The sequence below is a fragment of the Dromaius novaehollandiae genome, chromosome 2, assembly GCF_036370855.1.
Source record: "Dromaius novaehollandiae isolate bDroNov1 chromosome 2, bDroNov1.hap1, whole genome shotgun sequence".
Classification (NCBI taxonomy): Eukaryota; Metazoa; Chordata; class Aves; order Casuariiformes; family Dromaiidae; genus Dromaius; species Dromaius novaehollandiae.
This window is the reverse complement of record NC_088099.1, coordinates 70,872,945-70,899,718: the sequence shown is the minus strand read 5'-3', so window position 1 is coordinate 70,899,718 and position 26,774 is coordinate 70,872,945. Positions and strand designations below refer to the sequence as shown.

The 26,774-nt window shown below is 37.0% G+C and overlaps 1 long non-coding RNA gene across 1 annotated transcript in view; it reads right to left on the bottom strand.

Moving 5' to 3' along the window:
- Window positions 1–870: 870 nt before the first annotated feature.
- The window catches only part of LOC112979589 (uncharacterized), a 53,527-nt gene continuing 27,623 nt past the window's right edge, over window positions 871–26,774 (bottom strand). Inside the window, exon 2 of the long non-coding RNA XR_003258214.2 lies at window positions 871–1,421. This is a non-coding gene — a long non-coding RNA (uncharacterized LOC112979589). The remainder of the gene's footprint in view (window positions 1,422–26,774) is intronic.

Sequence of the window (26,774 nt, the reverse complement as noted above, 5' to 3'; positions counted from 1 at the left end):
TTCCTCTGCAAAAGGGCCCTCCTTGATGTAAGTGTTCCCAGAGTAATAATCCATTTCTCTTGTGGCAGGCTGCAGCTCATGCTATAATCTTTCCCACAAGCTCTGAATCAGTACAAGAAAGCTGTTTACTGGACAATTTTCCCTGCATCTCAACGTCAAAAGATGCTGCATTAAAATGTGAGAACATCACACTCGAAGAAAGGCAGGAGGATCAAAGGGAGCCCTCACAGTGAGCGAGTTGAGACAAATTAGCATCTTTTGGTCATGCTTTCCTAGATATAATAGTATGGCATTTCAGGGCCATAAGTTGTTTGCTTTGCTTCCTCCCTTTTATTTCACCACAGAAAAATAGCCATTTTTTTTCTGTCTCCCTGTGTTTATCTCTGCCAAAAAAAAAATTGAATCACTTTCAATTGATGCAATTAAACAGCGTTAGTCCCTTGTGTAGACACTGTTTCTATTCCAGAGGTTGTCATTGTCAATATAAGAGACTCTTCAGCCAGAATAAGACCATCACATATGAATACCGTTCTATCTGAATTTTTTCTTCAAATTATCACATTTTTCACAAGTATTGATTTTAAAAAATCAGTTTTCTCGGTTTTTTTTTTTTCTCTAGACCTCTGACTTAATACTGAGATTCTTTCTATTTAATGCAGTAACAAAATATTCTTGGAGGAAAAAGCTGGGAATCACAGAAAATGTGCCATCGCTTTTCCACCCTTTGTCTTCCGCTCCCCCCTCCAGCTAGAAGAAAGCAGCTACATAATACCTGATACAGGTGAGACAAGGAGTTGAAAATTAGGAAGAAAGTCAAAATACAGAAAATGTAGCAAGCCATAAAACTGAGGAAAAATAATGCTGTATTAATCAAAGTTTGAATCAGACAATTTATTTCTTTAGTATAACAAACTTAAATTTCAGAATTTTGAAATGAATATCTCAACTGGAATTTTGTTTCTAAAAATCCCCAAAAGGCAAGTGTGACATATGCCTTTTTCCCCACATTAAATAAATAATTTTTCAAGACACCCTTTCTCAGTTTTGTTTTTGATTCAGCACTGTTTTCAATAGAAAAACAGCTCTCAAAAAACTTTCAGCCAACTGTAAATACTGAAGGAAGTAGCCATAAGCAATACGATAGTTTGTGGATCACTGGAGAATATTTGAAATTGAATTGTATCTATACTCATACAGTCCTTTGACAGCACTTATTTCCAACTCTTTCCTTCATGATGGCTTGCTTCTAATAGTGGAAGAATCTCAACAAGAAACTTATCTCTGGTTTTTATGTTTTCTCACGTTGTTTCTCTGACACTCATGTCCCTCCCTTATCTTCCAGGATACTTCTGAAGAATGAACTTCAGCTGTGATGATTTTCATTGTTCTTTGAGGTTTGTTATATCTGCAGTGTGGGAAGCCTGTAAGTAAAGGGAAAAAAGGACTGGTCAATGAAGAGTGAGGTGTCTCAGAGGTCAAAAAAAGTTTTCATAGAGTGAAAATTACTGTCAAAAGAGGTGAGGTGCTGCAATGTCAATGAAAACAAATAGCAAAAGACTTTTCAGACATATAAAAAAAAAGGAAAAGAAGGAATGAAGCCAGATCACAATGATGTTGATGCAGAAATTAAGGGCAATCTAGATGTGGTTCCAAATTAAATGAATATTACCATCCTTATTGGAAATGGAGATAAAATATTAACTCTAAAGGTAAGGGCAAGATAGCTACCACGAATTGATGCCACCAGACTGGACACAACAGAAACATAATGAGTTACAGTTTTAATAGTCTTTTAAGTTAGAAATAATACAGATCAGAAAATAAATTCTGTGAACCACCAACATGATCTGAGGCAGTATCTTATAAACTACTGCCAGCAGAGACAGGGAAATATTTAGTGTTGTTGTACATGACCAGAACACACTAGAGAGTTTCATTTCTTTATCCTATGAAATGAAGGCTAAAAGGGGTATAATATATAGGTAAAAACATATCAGTGAGGTAAACACCAGAGAAGGAGAAGCAGTATTTAGGCTAAAGGACAATACTGATACAGTAATATTGTTGATGTATCGGCCATGAAAAAATTTAAGCTGGAAAATGAAAACAAGTTCTGAAGCATTAGACTAGGCAGGTTTCAGATCATACTTCCAATGTTTCCAATGGAGGCAAAAAAAGCCTAACTAACACTTTTTAAGTTTAAGCTTGAAAGAATTATACAGCATAGGGCATGTAGGCTAGGATTTGGACTTGGTAAGGTAGGAAGTCTCCTATAGTCTCAAGTTCTTATATTTTCTCTCCTTAAGAAATTTGAACTCCTCCTATGAGTAGCAACGAGGAATGTCCCTCCCAAAGCAAAGCAGAAATTCCTCTACCAAATTACTGCTTATTACATATACATTATTTTTGGCAAACCATCCTTCACATTTTTCAGCACAGTGCTGTCAGTGTCCTATAGTCAGGCGAGCCCTGAGCTACACAACACTTATCTATGGAAAGGCCAGTACAACAATCTTAACTTTAATGTTACGATTCTTACATGCTTCTATCCTTATCATTCCACCTGTCAGGCCTGCAGCTGGACCTTTGCTTTAGCATAGGCCTGAAGTTCTTCAGGACACTAAATTTCTTCTAGCAACATGTTTTGGGCCATCTCATGTCAGTACAATAAAAACATAGAAATAATAATAAATAATCTTTAGTTTTACATTCCCCTTCTACCAGATTTCACTTCTTTGAATCATTATTAGTCATTCATTATTCTTACTCTCCTACTTTACATCATTTTAATGTTTAGATAATATTCTGTTCACTTTTGTGCTTGATGAAGCATGCAAGATCTCTTTCGCAGTGAACCCTTGATCACTGACCTTGAAAGTTACCTCTGTACCACATTGCAAACTCATTATTGTTTCTAATAAAACATCTGTAGTGAAATCTTGCCAATACTAAGATCAATCTCAAAATTCCCATTGATATCAACGGAGGAAAAGTTGCACCTTGCAAGTCTGATTTCCCTGTCATAGCACTTAACTTTTACTATATGTCAGTCCAATAACTTCACTGGGGCCATCCGAGATTTATACTACACTAGAAGCAAGGAAAATCAGACCAGTGCTTTAAACAGTTCATTTTTACAAGAGATGGTTTCTTTGCCACAGATTTCTCCTTAGTGGAGAAGAAATAGATTGGGCAGTTGTCATATGCACTAAATTCTCTTGCCATAAGCAGAGTGCTAGCAACATTTAGCTGCTGCTCTGACTAATCAAGTATCCTATAATACTACCAGCAGCAACTTCTAAACAACTTGCATTGTTGTAATGCACAACAGTGCACAAATGCATTAGGCATTCCTTTCTTTGGAATTTCAGTCTCCTTTCTGCCTTTCTGAAAACACTATTTTGAATGGTATTAGCAATAAAAATAAATAAATATGAAAAGCTATTCATAATAACACACATTCTTCAGCCTTATTGCTTGCAATTAACACACTCAAACCATTCAGTATAACTGCATGTTATATGTGCAGCTAGAGTAAAATGCATCTATTCAAGTTTTAAAGACACTTGTCCTTTGGCCTTATGCTTCACAATATGCCTGAGGCATGAATGTATTGCAGTATAACTACATGCCTTAGAGCATGCTATTCTTTAGTAAGATGCGCCTGAGCATGTGTTGTAATGAGATAACACTGCACCTCTACTAGTTCACCATGTCCTGAAGGTCTACGGTTATCTCGTTATGAAATATGTCCAGTCATGTCTCATTGATTAATTTACTTATTTTTTATTTACAAATTCTCGGTATAACTCTCCATTGTCCATAGAAAAACCACTAGAAAAGATGTTCGGTGCCAGGAGGTTGGTGTTAAAAGGTCGACTACAATTTCAATAGGTGCCAACATTTCCACTAACTTTCCTGAGGACAGGATATATGCCAAAATATTTTTGAAGGCATCAATTTTCTAAGAACTCATATTCTATCCAATCTACACACCTTAAGATTTTCAGCATTCCAAAAATTAAGTATGTCTACAACTTAGAAAAGAAGTTTGTCAGAAAAAAGAATCAAATATAGTCACAGTAACCCATAATTAAAGATGAGCTCCAAAAGCTGTTGACGAAACGGGCTATGTATCATACACACATTCTCTCTCATTTTTAGAAATAAACTCTGAAGAAAAGTAGTATCCAAAACCACAGTTTTCTTTCTGGTAGTTGTGGAAAGGCTGTTCCTCAAAGCAGAGCAGAACATAGCCAGAGCTGGGCCAAAGGGACACCAAATGGGGAATGTTTGTCTCACTTTTGTTTCAAAAAATCTCATTCAAAAGGCAGGATTATCAAAAGGGGTGAGGAAGGCATCAAACTGACACAATTACTGAGCATCGAATGGTCTCTCCACAACTCTGTAAAAGCAGACAGCCAAAAATATGACTGTGGGAGAGGGGAGCTGAGTATTTGTGTTATCACTTACTATGCCACATACTGGAAAACCAGGTAGTTTTAATGTGTGGGAAGGACAGAGTGGTAGTTCAAGAGTCACCATTGTCCCATCTGGTAAACCCATAGCTGCCCAATAATGACTTTGTTAATGGACAGGAAATATACCCTAGGACAAGGGAAGAATCAGTAGTGATGAGGGTTAGATTTGATCTGATAGCTCATACATTTAAGTTCCTAATTCCAATTTCATCAAAAGAACTAGAATCTCAACTGGGTATGCAGGTGCTACCACATCATGTAATAATGACAATGACACAACCATCAGTCCCTTGGGCTATCCAGGTATGTGCTTTAGGTATTGCTTTAATAATTTGGGGAAAGGAAAATATTCTGAAGATGTCATCTGGCTGACTCAGAAAACCATCCTGTTGTTCAACACCCATGTTTTTTAATGAGAAAAGTGTTGGTCTGAATCTAGCTATTTTTGTTTTAAGAATGTGATTTTTCTAATCTAATACGACATAAGGATGTATTTCTTTCTAAACGACTCTTTTCTTTGTTTGATTATGAGGTCATAGTCAACATACTAGCTTTAATGTAAAAGTAATATTTATTTATCTTTTACTGGTACTTACGTAGGAAATTAGTATTCCTTGCTGTGCATTTAAAAATATTATTTTAAATAAAGTCTGTAATACTAGAAATGAATGTTCAAGAGTTCTTAGAAGTGACTTCATAAGAACAACTTGTATCACAAGATTAGTAAGAAACTAGAATAATTTTGTGTAATATATAAAGAGCTCTTCACTCATTTCCACAAAGCCAAAATGAGCAAAATACAGGAAAATGCAAGACCCACGAAGAAAGTATATTTGAGTAAAACCTGGTGAAATACAGGACTTTTTTTCTTTTGCCATCATCTACAGATTTGTGTATTTTTCAAATAAATAGGGACCATTACTTTAAGGATGATGAAAATACAGCAAAACAAAGGGCTTGCTCTCATCAGGAATATCTTCTTTCATTTTCCTTTATTTTGCTCAGTGCAATTTTTTTCATCAGTATCCTTTCTCTGCTGACAGTAAATACCAAAATTAACATCTTTAAAGTGGAGTCATCAGGTTAGCAGTCTTTGAGATCCAGGAAAAACATAAATTCAGACTACCTGTTTCTCACTTTGACAAATAAAAGGCACTCACTTAGCACTCATTTAACTAAAAAATAAATCAGTAAGATATTTCTAATGTGCAATTTCTTTGAGGAGGTTTTCTAACATTTTTTGATTTTGCACTACCCACTGATGACTGTGATCTCAAAGAAACCATCAGCATTTATGTGCAGCCAGGAGTCCTCGGGACTTCTGAAGGTAAATGTCCTCAAAATGGAGGGAAAAAAAATTAAAACTGGTGCCCATCTGCCAAAGCTATGCTTTGGGACACTTGCTTGGAATCACAGGCAGTGCTTGGGCAACACCTTTCTCCCCTCCTAGCCATAATGATATGTCAAAATGAAGTATTTCTATTGGTTCTTCTTTGATTTACTATTTGCCAAGGGACAGACAGGATTCTTTGGTTTGTTCCTCTGCTATCTGTGATTTCCTAGGTCTCTCATTCAAGTAGTCGGCAGGCCTAGGACTGTTTAACTTCCAAAAATCAGACAAGAAAAAGGAGTGCACTCTGGCCTGTATCACTGAAGATGGTTGGTGGGGATCAGACTGAGTTTACTATGTCACAGTTAGCTGCTTTAAGCATAAGGGAACCCTGTCTCCTCCTGAAACTATGGTTTTTATCCTGTTAACAACATTGGAGAAAATCAAACCTAAACAAGCCAACAGAAAAAAAAAGAAAAGAAAAGAAAAAAAGAAAGTTCCAGCCAAATAGAATGAAATTACAACCTTGGATATAATCCAGCTTTCTAGAGTCTTACTGCCATGGGCAGCAAAGTAAAATCCCCTTCCTGTCCCCATCTTGGGAAAGGAGCCCTCTGCTCCCACTAAAAATAACCACCAACCACTTTGTTTTGCATTTGTTTCTGCTTGCAAATGCTCTGAGACATTTTGGTGGTAGATTGAACGTTTATAGCAGAAAAACAACCAAACAGGAAAGTACCAAATGATCCATTCTCTCCCACATCAAAAGTGAACATGGCAGGACTTCTAGAGACAGGAGCTTTGCTCGCTAATGGCTCTGAGCAGCCATTCACAGACCAATATGCCAACCTTTATTTTTATGCAGGTTTTTCATTCTTAATCATTCATAACAACTTCATTTTGTCAGAAAATGATAGTGAAAAATGGGGTAACAAGGTATGCCAGGTGGATGGCTGGGAGAAAGGGTGCATAAGCATTGCAACGCTGCATTTCTGTGAGGCCAGGATGAAGGTCAACCAAACTCTAGGAATTTCACAGCACATCCTAGGCATGCAAAGCGGGCATCAGCTCTAGGAAAAAATAGCTGACAGGCCTGGAGGGGAAAGGCACATCTGGCCTATGTCTCTACCTTGGTCCTTCCCAGGAACGCTGCCTGTCCTCTCTGCACCACATCTGTTCAGCTTCCCCCAGGGCTGGCTGAAGAGGAACCATCTCCCCAGGGAGGAACCACATGGCTCCAGTCCTGACATCCCCCAGACGCTGCACAGCTGGAAAGGAGCGGTCCCACCCTACCCCAGGCACCAAAATGTCTTGCTACGGTTTTGAAAATAACACTTGATATATAACGTACATATGGCTCAGCTTTCCCTCTTGCGCTGCGGGATGTTGTTAAATAAAGTCAATGGAATTAGTGTGGTGTAAAGCCATAATATAAGAATAAGACCCCTTTCTCTCCTGCAACCTGATCATATGAGAAGCTGAATATTCCTTGCTAAGTGCTTAGTGCCTTCTACTCTCATCTATTTCATTTCAGTGAGAATTCAGCTAGCAGAGTTAATCTCTTACAACCTACTATTCTGATACAATATGTTACTCTCATTCAGGAAATCTGAAGTGAGTTTACAAATTCCCAGGTCCCTCTGACAGTCAATAGCTTACTATTTTAGTGCAACGAGCACATTAGCCCTGAACAGCTTGAGACTGCATTCTCCATTGATCAGATAAACAATTTGTGAAATATTTTATTACAAAATGACGCACCAATTTAGCCATCTTTTCATCAATGATGTGCTTAAATTGGATGTGAAATGCCAAGAAAGTTGCCTCCCCAGGGTGCCATCAGTGAGAAATGTAAAGCAGAGGTTTTCAGTTAATATGGTTCATGTAGCAGAGTTTTATCTTTCAGTCAAATCAAATTTAAGTCAGCTGGTAATACATGTTTGACCTCCCATTATCTAAAGCCATAAATTGCATTGTAGTGATTTGTTAATCTGGCCTTAAATCATCCAACAACCTTTATACCTCTTTTATGAATCATAGGTTTTTCTTCTTCATTTTCTTATAAGTCCATACAGTATAGTTGATTACATCTCTGGCATCTTGTCCCCTCTCCATTCAAGAGCCTTTACTTCTGTTAGATATAAAATGCAGCATTGTTTGTAAACTCATTTAAATATAGGAAACTGCACCATGTTTTAAACTGCAGTAATCCACAGGATAGCACAGACACTCTTAACAGCTCACTTCAAGAATGAATCCCAGTCCTGAATCACAAGAGAAGAAATAGAGGATGAATGCCATACTCTTTGTGACCTTTTATCGAAAAATATCTAAGCCTGCATTAGCATATTTCTTCACACAAATTTAATTAACAAAACAGAGGTCCTATTTTATACTACAGCCACCTTGTGCTGCACTTCTGCCATAGGTTGGCCACAACATTTCAGGAGTGAAATGAACCATCATTACTGATGTATGCCCAAAGTAATCATTGTGCAATTTCCTGTCTACCAGTTTTGAAAAAAGAAAAATAACTAAGGAAAGGAAAGCATCATCATGGTACAGAAGAGAAACTTCAGAAGTCAAAAGTCATGAGATTATGAGAAATGTCTTAATTTACGTAAAGAGGTAAAACTCAACTATTCACTATCATCAGACTTTTTTTAAATTCCTTTGGTTTAACATCCTTGTGATAATGCATTTTGCCAGCTTTTAAAACCTCTTGCAAGTATTGGTGATTGCAGCCCACACCCTGGGAGTTAGTGGCAGAAGACCGAGAAAAATTAGGGTGCTATTATGTTGTCCTATCATCCTTAACATGCCTAGGAAGAGATGCACCATAATAAATGTGTTGCATGGGTAAGAACTAGGACTCACCAAACTCATTTAATATAGTGACTACTAACTCTGCATTAGATGGGAACACCTCTTACTTCCTGCTGAACTAAACTGTATTCAGACTGCTGATATATAAGAGGTAAATTAGCAATGACTCAATGACTTGAGACATTCAATCCCTCTGAATGCAAAAGGAAAAATTATTTTTGCTTCCTGGAAATGTAGTTTTTCTGGCCTTCTGAAATTTTTCAGACTCTTCTGCTGTCTTGTTTCACAGGCAAAACACACACTGCTCTTTCCTCAGGTAAGACGCACTCTCTTTGCCACAGTAAGTTTTAAAGGGATAGCTCCATCAACCAAAACACAACAGGAAGGCAAACAGAGGCACAGCATTCAAATTTTCTGATATTCCAGTCTTGACTTCTTAGGCTAATTTTTATTCAGTCAACAGCAAATTTTGTCCTTTGGCCTCTCATTATGTCTCAGAAAGTTTAAAATCAATTTCTCCTACATTCGCATCACCAACATCCTCTGCTTCAGCCGTCAGCTCTGTTACTGCCTAGGTGGATCCTACTTGCAGAGGAACGCGTGACACCAATAGTGAATGAACATATTTACACCATTAGGAGATGTGTATTCGTGTCAGAGCTTGCATTCTTGCTTCTGGACCATTCAAATAGTTAGCCCATGAGCTCTACCTACCTCATGTGCCCTTGCACTTCCACCACAGCATGTGGAAACTTTTGGGATTTGGGATGCTAGACAAAAGCCAGCCCTTTTACAGGAGCTACCTCCTACAGTATGGTCAGAAATCCACATAATTGCACTGGAGGATCAAGAGGCAATATTCCTAGTTATTCCAAAGAGTTTTATTTCAAATTGTTATTTCAAGTAACAATTCACACTAACAGCCTTTTATATCATTACTATTTAGCACTAAAACAACCAAATGTGAAAAATAAAATCAAACTAGGAAAATATGCACTCAAACCCATGCAGAAGCTACTTTGATTTTCACTACGGGTCTAAGGAGTCTTCTTTTCATGATCTCTCCCTCTGTCTGTCACCCAGAGTACCAAAGACCAGCAATAAAGAAGACAATAATGCATGATATCATACACAGAAGACAAATATATGTGGCATATAGTTCATACATAGCTTACCTACAGTTTTGTGAAAACATGCATGCAACACTCATAAGCATCTAATTTTGACTCTTAGATTAAGATCACAGGCAAATGGTTGTTACATGTTACTTTTCAATAGATCAGGGAAGAAATTCAGGAGTTGTGTTTAATATTAATAATTGTTCATCAATTGCTGTGCAGCAATGTAGTGTGGCTAATCGCAAACACTAAAAGAAAAAAAAAGCATTGCTGTGACCCCAAAGACTCATGAGGTTGTATGAAGAAAACATAAGATCAAAGGAAATAAAGAAATACTAAGGTGTTTTTTAACATTTGATAAACTGAACTCAGACAAAACTCTGTAAATTATAAGCCTTCTACCTAACATCCCTCTTTCACAAAACAGTAAGTTATCTCAGCTGACAGATACAATCAGCTGACAGATCCACTACCACAAAAGGCAAACAAAGCCAAACTAAAACTGAAGCCATATTCATGAAGACCTTGTCTTCACAAATGGAACTGAAAACCACTACCTAGGAGACAGTGGCAGTATTTAACATGAAAAAGAAGAGTTCTGCACCCTCAGAATGACCCCAATAATTCAAATCTTTATGTTTTCTTATTTGAATATCTTTAGAACTTGTATCTGTTGTATCTGCACCTGCCTCGCATCAGGAGATGATATTAGGAAAAAAGTTCAGTAAAGAGAAGAGATCTTGTAAAATTAACTGTAGTTTAGCTTTCATAACCAAGTGTGGCATGCTCAAGCGGGTCAATTTATTAGAGGTCAGTAGTCAGAGCAGATTTTAAAAGAAGCATCAGAAGGTTTGTAAAATCTACCATAATTTCAGTGATATTCTCAAAATTCAGAACAGCTTACTTCTGGAAGCCTTGCGGAATCCATTTTTCATTATTAGCTATCAGTTTTGTTTATCTAGATATTCAGTTTTTGCTGAGGACTTTCAAATTTCACAGAACTTTCAACTGAACTGTTTGAATTTTCTATTCATACACTTCAAGGCTGCAGACACGAGAGCTATCTGAAAAATTGTATCACAGGCAAGAGCAGACAAAAATTCATCCTTTTGCCAGTTATGAAAGAGGAAGACATTTACTGTCATTCTGGTAGGGGAGGCAGGCTGTGACAATAAAAGGCAAATAACACCCACAGTTTTCTATTAACATTGTCAAAAAACAGTTCTGTGTTAGAAAAATATGAAAATTGTCACACACTTATTGTTTCAAAACTGTCAATTTTATTCACAGATTATAGGTTTGGGGGTTTGGTCCTAAATCAAATGAGAAGTGTTATACATGATTGTGAACATACTGAAAAATGGGTATTTCAGACTGCAAAGATTGAGTGCCTACATGATATTAATATAATGTAAGTCACATAGAGACATGCAGAATCAGGGGGAGTGGCATCTTCTCAAGTAATTCAGCCAATATTGGTCATCTAAATGGTGGGGCAAGGTAGCAACCCCCCACTGGCAATGCAAGGAGTGGTCTGAGATTACCAGTGTGGTAGGGAGAGAAGCAATGTCAACAACAGAAGTGGTAACAAGAGGATGCTCTCTTCCATGAATAAAGGGGCTTTAATTTGCTGTAGCCACCCTAGACATGGATTTAATAAACTTAGTTGACTCGTTCTCCCCAAGTGCCCTTGTGTGAACATGGCTTCTGTTTGCATTAGCGCGTTCACGCTTGTCAACATGCTCACAGCACATTCACCTGTTGCAGCCTTCAGTTGTATCCGTCCAGAAATGCTGACTGTGATTTTCTTTGCTTTTTTCTTCTGTGTCCATACAGTGTCTAGGACAATGTAGCTCCAAGCCTTTGCTAGGGTTCTTAAGCACTACCTCGATATAGGTAGCTGATGGAAGCAACAGTAAGTTACATTTTTAATGAGCAACAACAAGCTCACATTTACACTTGGTTTTAATCCTGCAATGCTTATGGCCTGCACCACTCTGCCAACACATACCTCTTTGCAGGCAAATTAAGTTTTACTCAGTGGAGGTTTAGTCTCCCTTTAGTCACCAAGAAATCAGTCAAGTACAGTTTAAACACAAATCTAAATTTTGTTCATTGGATCTAGTTTGTCTTTATTTCAAACATAATGGAACATAAATCTGATCACACAGACTGGATAATATCACTGTTCACTTTATAGCCATGGCTCACCGTCACTCTGGACAAGATCACATAGGGGATAAGGTCATGGAAACTCTCTGTGTGTCTTCTACCCTGTGATGTTATCAGGTACTCAACCCTAAAGCAATAGAAACACACTGATAAAAAGAGGAGAAAGGGAACTGTGATAATAAATCAACTCAACTGCAGAGAAAGTGCCAGGGAAAACAATATTGATTTTTTTTACAAGTCAGTGCACAGATTTGTCAGACAAAAGAATAGAGATGTCAAAACCCACAGAATCAAACACACTAATATTAAGAGAAAAACAACCCCAGTGCCTACAAAATGCTGGAATGTGTGCATAGTGATATTTATCAGAAAGAGAAATGGTATTTTATCATACTCAGAATATTTAAAGGAAATATTTATACAATCTGTATTTAACAACCCCTGTTTGTCCCTCAGACTGATTGTACATTAAAACGTCCTGGTAGGGTCAGGCAGAAGGGGAGTCGGAGTCCACAGCAAAAGGGAAGTGCCTGTAGCCCAGTGAACAAAAGATGTTTCATTCCTCACCTAAGGGAGGTGACTCACTGGTCATCACCAGTGACCATGCAGTCACCTCCCTGGGTGGTAGGAAAAGTATCTTGTTTCTCTGCAGTGACTTAGAAGAGCTTTCTTTCCAAAATGGCCATATTCTGCTTCTGGAAAATCAGAGATTGATCAAGGTAGGTCAAACAGATCAGAAAATATTGGAGAAATATGACATTTAAATTCTGTTCCATGAAAAAGAAAAGGAGTATTAAAATTATATAACCATTTTTAATAAATATGCTAGATGATATAACAAAGTTTAATTTTCCCACTGAAGATCATAAGCAAATAGTAGCCATATGAAGTGCCAAATATTAGAATAGAAATAACAGGCAGTTCAGAATAGTGATTCATCTGTCATCTAACATTTCTCTTTAATAAATTCAGAAAAATTAAGGTCAGAAGGACCATTACTTCATTTACTGTGTCTTGTATAACAGAAGTCTTTAACTTTCATGCAGCTCCTCTTATTTGTAGTCCTGAAATCTCTTTGGATAAATCAGATCTTTCAGAGAGACATTCAGCATGGATTTTAAGACTTCATAAGGTATAGAAATCATCAATCGCATTGGTAATCTATGCTAATGTTTCCATGCCCTCAGTGTTAAAAATTAGGCCTAATTTCTTTTTGAAATTTGTATGCCTTTGACTTCCTGCCATCAGTGTTAGTCAGTCTTTCTGTCTTAAAATACAGAGGCCACTATTTCCTCCTCCTGAAGGTACTTGGGTTTTATAATCAAGTTATATTCTAATCTTTTTTTAAACAGAATGAATAGATTGAATTCTTTAAAACTCTCATTGTAACTCACTTTCTTCAGCATACAAGTTATTTTTGTGGCTCTCTTCTTCACCTCTTCCAATTTTGCTTCATGCTCTATAACTCTAGAACTGCAAGGGTTTGCTATTCATGTGGATCTAGAGTGCACACACTGCTGCCCAGAGATGCATTGGCATCACTTCCACAGTTCACAAGATTTCAACTCAGTGCTACTGTCATTAGGGATTTAGACATCTACCAGGTATGAACTAATAATGAAGCACAATTCAAGCCACTGTAAAATCATTATTCTTTACCAAACATTGATATTTCTCTATTTTAAATTTGGCATGCTTTTTTTCATTTGCTTGGCCATTTTGCATGCTTTTATTTTCATTAAGTGAGAAGCAATGCTGAAAAAAAAAAAAGAAACCTCCTATTTCATCTTCACAGGATGGTCACAAGAATCTTGTTTAGGGAAGAAAGTATAGTATAAGTAGCAGGCCAATTCTGGGCCTCACTGTAAAGGTAAATAGCAGTCTTGACTTTTGACACCTACTCTTCACCAGTTGCCGGATATTTTGCAGTTTCGTTTTATTTGTACCTTCTTTTTTGTTATGGGGTTTTTGTTCTGTTTTCTCCTTTTCTCAGTCTCTGAAATATTTATTCAAAACACAAAAATGTAATTAGCAAAAGTAATTAAAATGCATTTTATCCCCAGATAGTCTATATTTTCCCTATGGATATTCAGTAAATTAGCAATTCATTCAAATAATGGCTGCATTAAACTCAGTAAAGCCTCTTTTACTGACAGCACGTCCCCCTTTGCAAGCTTCCTAAGTTTAGAACATATCCATGCCATGAACCATAGCAAAATGCTTCTGTGTTGGAGAAGAGGAGAGAGGTAAGAGGAGAGAGGAAAGAGGATCGCAGCCAAAGTCACAAGTGGAGCTTTTAGCACAGAAGAGGACCTCATTGAGCCATGGAATTTTTATACTGTGTGGTCAGTTGTTGGTGCTAGTGCTGAACTGGAACTTCTTAATGATGAAAAGGCAGCACATATATTTTGAACCATGAGCTGATTAAAAAGCAGATATTTGAGAAGGCTTAAAGCCAATTTTGCTCGCTTGGCAAAATATGAAAACAACTGTCTTTCCATGATCTCTTCATGAAAAGGCATTTCAGTGGTAAACAAAATTTCATAAAGAGAATCTGGGCCTTCACTGTTTGCTTGTTTTTCAAGCCAAGTAAAATCATATTGAAATAAGCACAACTTAAGAAGCCATCCTATAGCAACTTAAAGGCCCTGAAGCCAATTACGACTTTTAGAAAGAGGTGACAGTCCTGGGAGCACAGTGGACAGCCACTGCATGAGCAGAGCACATCTCTTCTGAATAAACAGCTATATCTGATAGATGAAAATATGCAGCAAAGAACAAGCCTTGCTGGAAAATATCCTGTTTCCAAAATATACTGTTTTGTTCTTGCTTGTGAGATCTGAAAAATACAAAAAAATTGTGTTTGTGGACATTGTATGGGCTGTTTATTACTTGGAATTTAAAATTCAAACACAACAGTTCCAGCCAATGGAGTCTTGGATAAATTCCACTAAGAGCTCTACCACTCGATTCATTTTATTTATCTATTTCTGGATTCTAGATTTAAAAATTGTTTCATGGAACCATAGCTCTTAGATCTTATCTACTGTGTTAGCAGGAGACTATCTTCCCTATTACTCTTTCCTTAGGAACCTGTTTTCCTCCCTGCCAACTAAAGAGCAAAGTGATCTCTTTTCTTTCTTCTGTTTTCCCACAAAGCATTGAAAGAATGTTTTTAAACAAGAATCTTTTTGCCTGATGGTTCTTAAAGCAGTAGAAAAATCTCAACTACACATGTCTGCTCCTAAATTTTTATATGTAAAATTCATACCACTTAGAAACAATACCAATTAGAAACAAGTTCAGACTAAATTTATGTTCAAACTGCTTGGAAAAAAAAATCACAGTATACTGATCTTTCAATTTTAATGTTTTACTTTTCCACTTTTGGTATGTGATCCACAACATGGGCAGCTGTATGGAATATGATGGTAAGGACTGAATTTTTATTCTCTTCCTGAAATAGGCTGCTCTGTGTTCCCTGACCTCATATTCAAGCAGTAAATTTAAATGCCTGTTCCTTTACTACTCCAACAGATCTCCTCCTTCCTTCAGAGTCTCCTGCCTTGTTCACTTTTCCCCATCTGCCATGTGACATCAATATTCGACACAGAATGGCAAAGGACCAGAACATTCATTGCAAAATCCTTTTGCTCAGCCTGTGAAGCTATTTGTCTGCTTTAAAGCTAAGTAATTCTTATGAAAATGTGAGGCACATAAATACAACATGCCCGTTGGCATTTTTCCTTCACATCAGCTCATCTTATGAGCCTAACAAGGCTCATCCATCATCTGCACTAACCATGGGCTGAGGTGAAAGGTCAGGAGTCAGGGTTTGGAGAAAGTCAACTGTAAGGGGACAGAAGGCATGCTGATGGGGAAAAGACTGTATCCCTGTCATCTACCAGCAGTAACGATTGACGAAGACAATATTGTTTGGTAATACATGACAATTATGCATTTATCTGATATTTTCCTCTTGTTCTCCACAGTTGTAAGATGCAACTGTTATTGTTGAAAGTCTATGAGAGATTTTTCTGACTTCTTCTAACAGTGCGTACGGTGCATAGCATCTGGTCATCAGCTGATGAACTGCTTCTTTAGTGAGAGAAGCTCACAATTATAGATTCCAGGCTCAGTCATTTTGCACCACCCAGATGAGATTTTTTTCTCCCTCAGAGGATTCAACAACTAGGGGAAAGAAAGCAGACTGTCACGCCACTGTTAGACATTCCTGAGAACACTGTCTTGGATGTTTTCCAAGGGATGTTTGAAGGGATGTTCTTTTAACAAGGAAACAAAAACCACCACCACATTAGACTTTCCTTAATCCCACAAGTTTTCTAAATTAAGTTTCTGTCTCTGAACAGGATTTATTTTTCTTTCCAAACTATCCAGTCATGGGATTCAGCTAAAGGCTTGGCAACAGCATTTCCAATTTCTAAGACAAATATCGCTCTCCATTATTCTAAACCTCTTTACCATAGTGTATGATGGCCAATAAAAAATATTCTAGTTTTTCACATCTTTCATTCAGAAAACAGATTAAGTAGCAAAAGAAAAGCAGCACAGACTTGATCACCTTAAAAAGAGGAAGACTCCTCACAGGAGTCTGCTAAAGAAAATCAGGTCCTTTTCTCTGAAAAATGTTCTACACTGGGAAAGCATTACAGCAGTAAGGTGAAAAAAAAAGTCTGTCATGTGAACTCACCCTCCCCCCCAACAGTTCAAGGAGGAAACAGTAAAGACACTTGTCTCAGGGAGGGTTTTTTTAGGAAAACATATCCATAAGAGCAGGCAGAAAGAGGATATTCTGGTTCCAAAGACAACAGTCTCCAATTCTAAACTAGCCACATAAGATGAAGGCAGAAATAGAACCACAGTCTGTGACTAAGTCTTTGGGGGACACAAGGTTGAAGTCTAAGAGTTAAAATGTAGAAAGAAGAAAGTCCTTACAGAAATATAATCACAGTTTAAGGCCTGAAACATCCAATCTGTGAGCAGCAGGCATGAAGTATCTTTCAGTTACTCTGCATTGAACTGAAAGACTTGAATTTGGCTAAAGCTCAAGTTATATCTGGCTAACAATTGTTTTTCACGGAAACACTCGTCTTAGATTTTAAGAGAATCTAAAAAGAGAATGGTGGAGAATCCACCATTTAGCCTGTAGTACCTTTCAATGCTTGACCATTCTCAATATGTGGCATCACCTCCAGAGTCACTCTCCGTATGCCTTTCCAGCTAAAGTGAAGATCTCTCCAATAGCCAGCATTTTCTCACAACAAAAATACTTACACACGGCAATCAAGTTACCACATCCTTTTATTTTTTCTTCTCTCACCTGAACAGTTGGAGGTTTCTAAGGCTGCCCTTGGAAATCCTTTACATCATTTTTGCAGTTCATTTATCCACTGGCCCCACTTTTAAAATATGACCACTGCCAGAATGCAGGGAACAGAACTGTATTCAGTTTTTCAATATCTGTCTCTCTGGCTTGGTTTAAAAAGATAAAAATCACCTCTGTTCTCCTACTCATTGATCTTCTGTGTTCATACCTAAGGATTATTAGCCATTTTGTCAGCATATCATGATGAGTTCAGTATTTATAAAAGCAAAAAATGCTGTTAGTGTTCCAGTGTGTCACATTTTATAGTTAAGAATTATGTCACCTATAACACAAATGTCAAATACCTCATATTCCCCTTTCAAAATCCTTGCTCACAATTAATTGGAGATACAAAGCTAAAGAGGTAGAAAGGTACAGAGAACACTGAGACTGCTAGTCTTCCAAGCATAGTCTTTCATCCAGTGTTTTAAATACTTGTTTTTATTTCTATGAGAAGATAAATATTTAATCTTACAAAATGTTACATCCTACTTTATTCTATTATTGCCTCAAGCAGTATTTATAGCAGAAATTACCATATTGTTTTATGAGTTTAGCCAAATCATCAGAAAGTCATTAATCTTAGGCATACACACCAGGAAAACTCAGTATAAAAGACATAAAGCAACTTAGGGATTTTAGCCTTTAACGGGACATTCTTTTTCTGTTCCCAGTTTCTGAAGACTAAAGCCAATCAGCCAGCACATGTAACTCTGAAGGCACCAGAAGAAAGGTTCATGTGAAAAAGCATTTGATTGCTGCAAGATAACTATTAATCCCAAAGAAAGATGACAGAGCATACACAAAGAGTGAAATACGTGCAATTGAGGGTGCTACCCATTTCATTATTGATTGCTGAATGACCCAATACTGCAACTTGCTGCAAGGAAGCAAGTAATGGTTCTCCATTCTTTCTTTGCCTGTTTCTTTTTTATGAAGTTCTGGAGTCTTTGATTTTAGCATCATAACCAGACTGCCCTTTTTTCTTGTTTCAGTAGACAGGTCAGGGCAAGACTATTTTAATGAGAATTCTTGACTATGAGGGCATTTGGGGGCATTTTCATCTGCAGTTTTATAATACATCTGAATAAGTATTTTGTACCATCAAAATCAGTATCGGTCTCGCCTGTGGATTCAAACTCCCCCAGGCTGTGAATAACCTAGAACCCAGACTGTCTTCTTCTCAGAGAGGTTCTCTATCAATCAGCTAGCATAGCAAGAGTCAACCGTACAATTGCCACCGTACAATTATTTATTTTTTGTAGTTAAACTAAAGGTAGTCAGAGGAGCTGAGCTAGCATGCGCAGGACTCAACTAGCCATTTCTGACTTTTCAGGGAACCTACAGCTGCCCATACAGTGAGATCTTACACTTCTTGAACCAAATGTTTAAAATAAGAGTAGAAATATTAATTTAGGAAATAACTCAAAGCTTCTTCCTCCCTTTTTCTACAAAAGGTTGCAGACTCCTCCAGATCGCAAAAGAGAAATTCTAGACTGGTTCACACCACTTAATGCTAATCCCAGCAACATGACAGACTTGTTTTAGCTGTCTTTCTTACTACATAGATATAACTTTCAGTTAAAATACTATTAAACTTAGAATCCCGAGTTTCTCTAACTCTGTGCTCTCAATTACCTATTCGCCTGTGGTTATACTGAAAGGTTTGGTCTAGATGATTCAACATGTTTCTCATGTACTTTGTTTTAGCACTTCTGAAAATCCCACTAGGCACTTGTCTAGCCAGCTTTTATTTTCTTTAGAACTTGAAATCTGCTTTTTAATAAAGTGTATAGGCAATGGGTTAACTACGTCAGATACTTTTTGAAGGAACAATGATTTTAAATAATCTATTTGTCACTTGATTTAATAAAATACATGTACAAAAGTGGTTTTATCATGTAAATTTTATCATGTAAGTAATATAAAGATGTTTTCATCAACTCAGTTTAGATTTGCAACATCTACTTTCAGTGATAGAAAATCAAACTTTTCGTTAAAGAGGAATTTTGTCACTTGTATTTTTGTCCCTCTCGCTCACACGACTCTGGTTAGGATGCAAATAGGAAAGTTAACAGGATATTTGTCTCTGACAAATATGACGGTTTTCCAAAGAAGAAACAATGTCCAGTCACCATCTGGGGTTATCTTTATCACTCTTGTCCACTTTTTTCAACTGCAAAGATTCACCTGAAGAGTGAATTATAGTTTTTTGAGCCCAAATCAATGATAAGCCCTCTGTTATGCCAGGTCTTGTTGACTTGCTTTGAACAGAGAAACAGCCAAAACAACACATTGGTTCTTGTCCCCAAGGGGCTGCAATCTAAGAATCCAGCAGCAGAAAGCAGAGGAAGCAGACAGAGAGAGAAATACAGAAAGACAATGAAACATTGGTCTGCCAGAGTTAAACTACACAAATAGTTACTGGTGGGTTGTGTAGCATAATCATTCTTTCTGGAAAGGTAGATGTGAACCAAATAAAAGAAACACATGCTTCTGTCAAAGATCTGCAGTGTCCAGACTGAATACAAGTTACGTACCCTGCGCTATTTCAAAGGGAACAATGAGGTCACTGGTTTGTCACAAATTTGCTTCTGCGTGATTACAATTTGTTTTTGCATGGTTACTTCTGATTCCTGTTCCAAGAACTTAGAAGTCCACAAATCTTCAGGGGCAAAGCTCCTGTGTCAAACTAGTATTACATGTCATTATGTCAGAGTACCTAAAATATGTTGAAATAGCAACTGCCAAACATTTGGTGGCTAAATTCCATTTAGCAATCTGATTCAGAAAAACCTTTCTGCTCCCTTGAAGTGTGCCTGTGGTCACATCACATGTTTCAATGTTCTTTTCCAAATTGCATGCTCTCCCAGTATTTTTCAATACTTATAAATATCCATTTTGATGTGGAAAAGAATGTCTATTAACACCTCTTTGAATCCTGTGATATTTTAGTACTGTCTTTTTTTAGCAGTTACATGTTTTTGCTTTGCAATGAAGAATAACATCATTAGTAAAGTCCAACAGGATACATCGATTAAATGAAATTGTATAATGACAACTAAATACAATTTTTATCTTAGCATCTGATTACCCTCTTCACTTAACAGATACAGTTAGTAGGATCACTTCATATATGAAGCTGTCTCTATGTCACTGTCAATCATACACTTCATGAGGTTTTAGATGCTATATTCTTCTAATATTTTGATAAGGCTCAATCTAGACTTCTTTATGCTACACTCTATTTTTGACATGCAATCCATTGTATCACCTTTTCTAACAAAAGAAAACCTCATTATATTTATGGCAGTAATTAAGTGAATGTAGATATTTCCATTAACGATGGTTCCCCTATCAAATAGAATGTGAACTATTTGTGATTTTGTTTTTAATATCCACAGTCTCCTTTGGCAAGGAAGTTCTTGGGTTTCTGGCTCTATTACAGAATGCGTTACATAGCTTTAAATATTCTATATCTGATCCTGTAATATTCTAAACATTTTTAAATACTCTTATCTAGTAATAAAATCATGCATAATAAAATGCTATGAAACTGCACTTTGGTCTACTGTGTATCTCTCTATTATAAAGTATTAAATATTAAACAATTTAGATAAAAGAAAGAGATAAGAGAGAGGTACTTTTCTTATCATAACTTATCATTAATATTTCATTAAAGTCCAGATGTGACATAATATTAAATACCAAATTTTTTTCAGGATAATTATTTCTTCTCAATACACTTTTAAATGATAATACTAAAAACAGCTTCTTGCATGAAATATATAAATTTTGAAATAAAAAAGTTATGCAATTCTGTATGTCTCAAACTTATTATGAACTGTATAAAAATGAACCACAATGAAATAATTTTGTTGATATTTATGGATTTGGGGCAATCAATTTCCAGACTTTTTTTTTTAATTTGGAGTTGTGCTGAATGACATTTACTTCTATTTTTGCTCCCAAACTAAAATGGACTTTTTTTCAATAAAAGTGTAAAATTTCAAATGTTAAAATTTGGTCCGGAAACAGGAAATGAAAGATCATTTTATCTAGGGATCTGGATGAGACAAATACAGGAAGTCATATCTGAGACATCACCTTTTGGTTATTTCCCTCCAGACTGTCGGACATCCCCTTTTTCCTTCTCCCACTTGAAGCTATTGCCTCTCTCTTTTTCGCTAGGCTTTTGGTGAGCATACACAGCATCTGTATTGGTGGCTCCACTTTCCAAAGACATGGCTTTTTTGGGAAAGACATGATCTGTAGTCTCTTACATTCTGTATTTATGTCACCACGAGGTCTTTCCATTCTATATTTTTTTATTACTAAGATTTTATTAATGTTCTGTTGAAATGCTTTGTGTCTAGTTAGTTACATATGCTTAGGCCAATGTGACTGTAAGACTTAATTGTTGTGCTATGCTCTCAGATCAGGGACTGTTCAAAACTTGAGAATTTTATTAAGCTGTAGCTGCAATTTTATTTCATTTAAAGTACATTATAGTTTATATGTACTTTCCTCATCCTAAGGCTGGTTCTTAATAACTTTAGTATGACAGTTAATAATGTACCAATTGCTTGCATTAACTTTGGTATATTGTGTAGGAAAGGCAAGTGACCTTTGCAGACTCTACTATTTTTCTAAGATTTCTGCATGTAGAGGAAGAGAAATAGCTAATTCACCCATGCACATAACACACAACATAGAAAAAAAAGAGAGGAATCAGTGAGACAGGTAAGCATATGATATGGGCCCCAGACAAACAAGGATGACATTAGTGACAGTGATATGTTCATCATCACTAGAAAGTTCACATGCTAATAGTTATATTTCTGGTGATCACAGGAGCTTTTGCAAATAATGTGATGACTTATTTGACTAACTTGATGGGAACAAATGCCGTTCAGAGACTTTTGGAACACCTTCTGAAATCAGAAAATGAAGACTTGGGTATCTAGACAGCAGACAATAAAAAAATTTCAAGCTCTGTGACAGAGATTTTTTTCTTTAAGACAAAATATTTACTTGCTGTTTTTTTGGCACAGTCCCCTATCCTAGCCAAAAACTCTTGTTTTGTTCTGTCAGGCACCGTTCACACACACGCACACACGTCCTTGGCATCCAGAAGCTTACAGTCTGCGAGGAAGTACAGCAGGGAGCTAAAGCAAAGAAGATGGGAGAAGAAGAGAAGGAAAGATTGTTTGACATGTAACTAATTACTGTTCATATTTCATGCAAATTTCTTCTAGGGAGGTGGAGGGCATTTATTAGTAGAAAGGCAAACTGAAAGGTTTAGGTGGTGATATTTCTTATCCTGTTTCCTTTGCATATTCAAATGAAAGCAATGATCAATATTCATGAAAATAAAAGCACAAATCTCATTTGAGGGAGTTTACCTTAAAAGCTATAATCACATGCCATTTATTTTCCATATTAAGGGTAAAGATTTTTGCTCTCTTTGGGCATATTAAAGTCAGAGAAGAAATTTGCCTATTTACATGCTTATTCATAATAAACATTGATCAGTCTAATTGCAAGTGCATATTCACACATCACTGCTAAAGTTATTCACCTTTCCTATTAAATTATTACTCACAATTGTTCTCAAAAACATTTTTATAAGGGATTCCATAAAGTTACAGTATTTAGAAAACATGTGGCTTGACATTTCTGATGTAATTGTTTTCTGTAGAAGAAAGTAATTAAAAGTCATCTTCCCAAAGACAAAAATAGAAGTAAAATTAAAAAAAAATGCATCATGATGCAACTTGAGTCGAAGCATATCTTTATATTGCCTGAGAAGTATTTTTGTGTATAAATATAGGATAATTTATCACTTTCTTAACTCATCAGTTCACTATTTTCTAGTGCTTTAGTTCCGTAAAAGGAGGAGTAGGGATCTTTTACTAATCTGCACCCTTAACTGATAGTCAAAGGAGAAAACTTCATTTCTTCACTCTAAATTCTATTTCAATAGAAGTTAGAGCACACCGTGGACAACAGCATAACTGCTGCTCTTGTCATTTATTTATTTAGACATAGGCCCAAATTCACAGGTAAGCTAAAAAAAAATTAAAAGAAAAAAGCACACCAGTGACAATTTGGTTTACTCCCTTTTTTGCTGGAATCGCCTAATCCCACTGTCAGCTTCATCACATGCATAGTGGTTCATTCCTGAGCTCCAGTGTGGAATAAACCACACAACTCCCTTAAACAAAGATGTACAAAAGAGATACAGACAATATGGTTATGAACTGTGCTATATTTCATTCCTCTATTTAAGACAATCCTGCAGCACTGTCTTCGCAACTTCATAAACTCCAAAACACCTTGCAGAAACATAACATCTCCTCGATGGCATGCTGTAATATCCCAGTCTGTTGAGCCGCAAGGCAGCCTTCTCATGGGTTGACCATCCAATTTATTAACAAAAAAAAAAAAAAACGATAATGATTTCAAATGGTAATACAAAGCAAACTGTGGGCTGGTAGAGGCTGCAGTGTTGGTGAACATCTGCAAGGAGCTGAACTGCAATTTTGCTACCAGGAAGATATCGTGGTAGCAATACAAGGGAATGGTCTGGGAACTCATAGCTGCCAGCTATTAAAGCATCAAAAATGCAACTTCAAAGTGAAAAATATGAAATCTCTGCAAAAGAGGTCATAAGATGCCAGTGAGCACACTGAAGTAGCTCAGCATATGTGCTTGCACTATCTGGGGCTGCACAGCACCACTAGCCAGGAAGCAACAGAAGAGGCCTTTGCATTCCCTGACCCCAGAAACTAAGTGTTTTGCTTTTTTCACTCAATATTGCTTCCCTTTTATTTTCCACTGTAGATGCTACCTCTTGGTTCACATAATCCTCCAAGTCCATAATAAAAATGCTTTCTATTTCTCCAGGTCATCTCTCTGCCAGTGCAGGTTTTTAAATCTACAGCAGACCATAGTACATTGCATCATGACCTTAGCAGTTTCTGCTATTGCAAGTCCCTGCCTCAGGTGAAAGAGATCATTCCTGTTTCTGGGGGTGTTCTTTGCTTGTGTAACTGCTTGCAAAGGATAGTGTCTTTGTCTAAGTTGAGCAGGAGCAGACAAGGTGTGTGGAAGGAATCAGCATGGACTTGGACAGCTCACTTCAGCAGAGCAAGGGTCTCAAGCCAAGCTGAAGTCCTCTGTGACAGAACATCAGTTAGCAGGAAACCGAGCTATCTGAAGAGGTTATTTTAGCTGTGCGAGGCCCAATGCTTTCCACATCACTGATGAACTTCCTCAGGATACATTTTGCTGAAGACCAACATTATACTGGGTTTGTTTTCAGCTTATCTGCAGCCTCTTTGGCTTCAGAAATCATTATCAGAGGTTTATGTAATGGGTTTATTTGCTAACTACTTAAGATGTGGTATGTCCTGACTATCTAGAGCAGCAGATTATATGTGCATATATTTCCCAACATTTTCTTGCCTTTTATCAATAATTTTTATTTCTGGTTATAGATTCATAGAATTAAGAGATGGAGAAAACCAGTTAAAATTGTATAGTCTTCTGCATGTTTGGGTGATTTTAATTACATTATTCTCCTAATACAAATCTCAAGTTATGCAATTTCTAATGAGGCAAATTTTTTATTCTTCTTATTAAAGACAGAGTTTTTAAAATTTCCAGAATTTATGTCATTTATGAGTCGTCATTAATTTAATCCTCTTCCTGATTTCTAATAGCCTATTTTTTCTGCAGGACTTTTCCCTTGAGGTTTATGAATGACTTTTTAAATTCCTTTCTATGTTTTACTTAAATTCTTTGCCCATTTCACTTTTTCTTTGTCTGACCCTATTTTTTTCCTGATTTTCTACATTATTATTTAGTTCATTCCCAGCTTACCACTTAAACTAATATAAATATATCATTTCAGACTTTTAAGTAGATCTTCATGAAGACCTTTTTCTTTTTCAGAGAAAAAGTTTATTGAATACTGAGGCTTCTCATTTACCTCTGAAGGCACTGATATCATGGGTGGGAGACTGTTGCTAAACAGCGCTAGAAGTCAGTGGCAGCCAACACTGGTTCAGACATTTCAGGCATCTGAGACAGCCACATGGCAGATACAGCCCAGAGATTGGGGTGGTCCATCCCTCTCTGGAGAAACAACTGGAAGTCAGCTGCCCAATGCATCAAAACTGGAACTAAAAGCCTATGTTTAACCAGCTGGCTCCTACCCTATGTTTCTTCAAATGATGAGTTAGGGGAATAATGTACTGATTTCACATAACAATGGAACAGGCAGAGAGGCAGAGACACCCTGATCCTTCAAATGCTTATACACATAGGTACTAGTGGATGTTATATTAAACACCTAAAAGGATTAAAAAGAGTTATGATGTTATATCTTTGACTGATAACTTTGGAATTCTGAGTACCTCTCAAGGAAGAACTACGTTTAACAGCAAACAAAGACATCACAAAGCTTTAGAAACCTTAAGTAAAAGAGTAGGCAAAGCAAACACCAGTTTGCATGCTAAATTGAAACCGCACATAGGACTTGAAATTCAATAGCTCCTTCCACGTTGACTGGTCACTTGCTGAAAGAACAACAGTTAAAAGAAAAAGACCCGTGGAAGTTGGGTAACTGTGGCACTCTGCCTCCGCTAGTACGTGTTGCCTCCCAGCTGGGCAGAAGACAAATACAGCTAGACATAAGCACAATGTCATGTCTAAATGGCTCTGGCCGAATGCAAGCTGACAACTAGAAATACAATCAAGGACAGGCTTTGACTACATCTGACTGTATAGACATGCTCAGAGATCACTGGCTTCTCTGATCTGCCATTTAAGATATTTGTGTGAGCTACTGCATGAGTAAAATGAGCCGGATAGCAAAAATCACCATTTCAAGACTACTATTTAACATAGCCCATATGCTTTTCATTAAAGAACAAGTTAGGGAACAGGCACACACAGCTCAGCCGGATGATCAGAGAGGGTGGTGAACTCTACTAGAGGACAGCCACACTCTGCTAGAGGTAACCTCTCAGGCCAGCACAACTACAGCTAAAAATGGACATGTGGATAGGTCCTAGTGCATTACCCAGGCTGTTCCAAAGCTTTCTCTCTTTTATTTATGCATTTCTCTACTAACTCAATGAACAATCAATATTGGAGGTAAGATACGTAAGAAACGGAAATATTTTTAATGACATCAGCTGATGATTTTAAAATCCAGACAACCTCTCCAGCAAAACAAGTCCTTTTCATGTCTGAAACAGAAGCAGAAAACAATTGCTCACCATCAGAACAAGTTTATTACTAGCACCTAAAAGAAAATTCTTTTGTTAAATATTTAACTTTCCCATCCCTTCAATTACAGACTGGAAAAATCCCAAGCTCTGTATCATTGCTCTGTATCGTCCTAGGGAAAGCACTAGCAAAGTGAAGGAGAGAAGTGAAATTCTTTGTCC